This window comes from Salmo salar, chromosome 14 (assembly GCF_965601325.2).
Source record: "Salmo salar chromosome 14, fSalSal1, whole genome shotgun sequence".
NCBI classification, from domain to species: Eukaryota; Metazoa; Chordata; class Actinopteri; order Salmoniformes; family Salmonidae; genus Salmo; species Salmo salar.
The window spans coordinates 51,980,222-51,985,790 of NC_138304.1; positions in this window are offsets into that span (position 1 = coordinate 51,980,222).

Genomic DNA, 5,569 nt, shown 5'->3' on the forward strand with positions numbered 1-5,569 from the left:
ACCACACCTATAGTACTACCCATAACCCATCTCTCCAGTGCCACACCTATAATACTAACCCATCTGTCCAGTACCACACCTATAATACTACCCATAACCCATCTGTCTAGTACCACACCTATAATACTAACCCATCTGTCCAGTACCACACCTATAATACTACCCATAGCCCATCTCTCCAGTACCACACCTATAATACTAACCCATCTGTCCAGTACCACACCTATAATGCTACCCATAACCCATCTGTCTAGTACCACACCTATAATACTAACCCATATGTCTAGTACCACGCCTATAATACTAACCCATATGTCTAGTACCACACCTATAATACTAACCCATCTGTCTAGTACCACACCTATAATACTAACCCATCTGTCTAGTACCACACCTATAATACTAACCCATCTGTCTAGTACCACACCTATAATACTAACCCATCTGTCTAGTACCACACCTATAATACTAACCCATCTGTCTAGTACCACACCTATAATACTAACCCATCTGTCTAGTACCACACCTATAGTACTACCCATAACCCATCTCTCCAGTACCACACCTATAATACTAACCCATCTGTCCAGTACCAAACCTATAATACTACCCATAACCCATCTGTCTAGTACCACACCTATAATACTAACCCATCTGTCCAGTACCACACCTATAATACTACCCATAACCCATCTCTCCAGTACCACACCTATAATACTAACCCATCTGTCCAGTACCACACCTATAATGCTACCCAAAACCCATCTGTCTAGTGCCACACCTATAATACTAACCCATATGTCTAGTACCAAACCTATAATACTAACCCATATGTCTAGTACCACACCTATAATACTAACCCATCTGTCTAGTACCACACCTATAATACTAACCCATCTGTCTAGTACCACACCTATAATACGAACCCATCTGTCTAGTACCACACCTATAATACTAACCCATCTGTCTAGTACCACACCTACAATCCTACCCATAACACATCTGTCTAGTACCACACCTATAATACTAACCATAACCCATCTGTCCAGTACCACACCTATAATACTATCCCATCTGTCCAGTACCACACCTATAATACTAACCCATCTGTCCAGTACCACACCTATAATACTATCCATAACCCATCTGTCCAGTACCACATCTATAATACTACCCATAACCCATCTGTCTAGTACCACACCTATAATACTAACCATAACCCATCTGTCCAGTACCACACCTATAATACTATCCCATCTGTCCAGTACCACACCTATAATACTATCCATAACCCATCTGTCTAGTACCACAACTATAATACTAACCCATCTTTCTAGTACCACACCTATAATACTAACCCATCTCTCCAGTACCACACCTATAATACTAACCCATCTGTCCAGTACCACACCTATAATGCTACCCATAACCCATCTGTCTAGTACCACACCTATAATACTAACCCATATGTCTAGTACCACGCCTATAATACTAACCCATATGTCTAGTACCACACCTATAATACTAACCCATCTGTCTAGTACCACACCTATAATACTAACCCATCTGTCTAGTACCACACCTATAATACTAACCCATCTGTCTAGTACCACACCTATAATACTAACCCATCTGTCTAGTACCACACCTATAGTACTACCCATAACCCATCTCTCCAGTACCACACCTATAATACTAACCCATCTGTCCAGTACCAAACCTATAATACTACCCATAACCCATCTGTCTAGTACCACACCTATAATACTAACCCATCTGTCCAGTACCACACCTATAATACTACCCATAACCCATCTCTCCAGTACCACACCTATAATACTAACCCATCTGTCCAGTACCACACCTATAATGCTACCCAAAACCCATCTGTCTAGTGCCACACCTATAATACTAACCCATATGTCTAGTACCAAACCTATAATACTAACCCATATGTCTAGTACCACACCTATAATACTAACCCATCTGTCTAGTACCACACCTATAATACTAACCCATCTGTCTAGTACCACACCTATAATACGAACCCATCTGTCTAGTACCACACCTATAATACTAACCCATCTGTCTAGTACCACACCTACAATCCTACCCATAACACATCTGTCTAGTACCACACCTATAATACTAACCATAACCCATCTGTCCAGTACCACACCTATAATACTATCCCATCTGTCCAGTACCACACCTATAATACTAACCCATCTGTCCAGTACCACACCTATAATACTATCCATAACCCATCTGTCCAGTACCACATCTATAATACTACCCATAACCCATCTGTCTAGTACCACACCTATAATACTAACCATAACCCATCTGTCCAGTACCACACCTATAATACTATCCCATCTGTCCAGTACCACACCTATAATACTATCCATAACCCATCTGTCTAGTACCACAACTATAATACTAACCCATCTTTCTAGTACCACACCTATAATACTAACCCATCTCTCCAGTACCACACCTATAATACTAACCCATCTGTCCAGTACCACACCTATAATGCTACCCATAACCCATCTGTCTAGTACCACACCTATAATACTAACCCATATGTCTAGTACCACGCCTATAATACTAACCCATATGTCTAGTACCACACCTATAATACTAACCCATCTGTCTAGTACCACACCTATAATACTAACCCATCTGTCTAGTACCACACCTATAATACTAACCCATCTGTCTAGTACCACACCTATAATACTAACCCATCTGTCTAGTACCACACCTATAATACTAACCCATCTGTCTAGTACCACACCTATAATACTAACCCATCTGTCTAGTACCACACCTATAGTACTACCCATAACCCATCTCTCCAGTACCACACCTATAATACTAACCCATCTGTCCAGTACCAAACCTATAATACTACCCATAACCCATCTGTCTAGTACCACACCTATAATACTAACCCATCTGTCCAGTACCACACCTATAATACTACCCATAACCCATCTCTCCAGTACCACACCTATAATACTAACCCATCTGTCCAGTACCACACCTATAATGCTACCCAAAACCCATCTGTCTAGTGCCACACCTATAATACTAACCCATATGTCTAGTACCAAACCTATAATACTAACCCATATGTCTAGTACCACACCTATAATACTAACCCATCTGTCTAGTACCACACCTATAATACTAACCCATCTGTCTAGTACCACACCTATAATACGAACCCATCTGTCTAGTACCACACCTATAATACTAACCCATCTGTCTAGTACCACACCTACAATCCTACCCATAACACATCTGTCTAGTACCACACCTATAATACTAACCATAACCCATCTGTCCAGTACCACACCTATAATACTATCCCATCTGTCCAGTACCACACCTATAATACTAACCCATCTGTCCAGTACCACACCTATAATACTATCCATAACCCATCTGTCCAGTACCACATCTATAATACTACCCATAACCCATCTGTCTAGTACCACACCTATAATACTAACCATAACCCATCTGTCCAGTACCACACCTATAATACTATCCCATCTGTCCAGTACCACACCTATAATACTATCCATAACCCATCTGTCTAGTACCACAACTATAATACTAACCCATCTTTCTAGTACCACACCTATAATACTAACCCATCTGTCTAGTACCACACCTATAATACTAACCCATCTGTCTAGTACCACACCTATAATACTAACCCATCTGTCCAGGACCACACCTATAATAATACCCATAACCCATCTGTCTAGTACCACACCTATAATACTAACCCATCTGTCTAGTACCACACCTATAATACTAACCCATTTGTCTAGTACCACACCTATAATACTAACCCATCTGTCTAGTACCACACCTATAATACTAACCCATCTGTCTAGTACCACACCTATAATACTAACCCATCTGTCTAATACCACACCTATAATACTAACCCATCTGTCTAGTACCACACCTATAATACTAACCCATCTGTCTAGTACCACACCTATAATACTAACCCATCTGTCTAGTACCACACCTATAGTACTACCCATAACCCATCTCTCCAGTACCACACCTATAATACTAACCCATCTGTCCAGTACCACACCTATAATACTACCCATAACCCATCTGTCTAGTACCACACCTATAATACTAACCCATCTGTCCAGTACCACACCTATAATACTACCCATAACCCATCTCTCCAGTACCACACCTATTATACTAACCCATCTGTCCAGTACCACACCTATAATACTACCCATAACCCATCTGTCTAGTACCACACCTATAATACTAACCCATCTGTCTAGTACCACACCTATAATAGTAACCCATCTGTCTAGTACCACACCTATAATACTAACCCATCTGTCTAGTACCACACCTATAATACTAACCCATCTGTCTAGTACCACACCTATAATACTAACCCATCTGTCTAGTACCACACCTATAATACTAACCCATCTGTCTAGTACCACACCTATAATACTAACCCAGCTGTCTAGTACCACACCTATAATACTAACCCATCTGTCTAGTACCACACCTATAATACTAACCCATCTGTCTAGTACCACACCTATAATACTAACCCATCTGTCTAGTACCACACCTATAGTACTACCCATAACCCATCTCTCCAGTACCACACCTATAATACTAACCCATCTGTCCAGTACCACACCTATAATACTACCCATAACCCATCTGTCTAGTACCACACCTATAATACTAACCCATCTGTCCAGGACCACACCTATAATACTACCCATAACTACATCTCTCCAGTACCACACCTATAATACTAACCCATCTGTCCAGTACCACACCTATAATACTACCCATAACCCATCTGTCTAGTACTACACCTATAATACTAACCCATCTGTCTAGTACCACACCTATAATACAAACCCATCTGTCCAGTACCACACCAATAATACTAACCCATCTGTCCAGTACCACACCGATAATACTAACCCATCTGTCCAGTACCACACCTATAATACTATCCATAACCCATCTGTCCAGTACCACATCTAAAATATTACCCATATCCCATCTGTCTAGTACCACACCTATAATACTAACCATAACCCATCTGTCCAGTACCACACCTATAATACTATCCCATCTGTCCAGTACCACACCTATAATACTACCCATAACCCATCTGTCTAGTACCACACCTATAATACTAACCCATCTGTCTAGTAACACACCTATAATACTAACCCATCTGTCTAGTACCACACCTATAATACTAACCCATCTGTCTAGTACCACACCTATAATACTAACCCATCTGTCCAGGACCACACCTATAATACTACCCATAACCCATCTGTCTAGTACCGCACCTATAATACTAACCCATCTGTCTAGTACCACACCTATAATACTAACCCATTTGTCTAGTACCACATCTATAATACTAACCCATCTGTCTAGTACCACACCTATAATACTAACCCATCTGTCTAGTACCACACCTATAATACTAACCCATCTGTCTAGTACCACACCTATAATACTAACC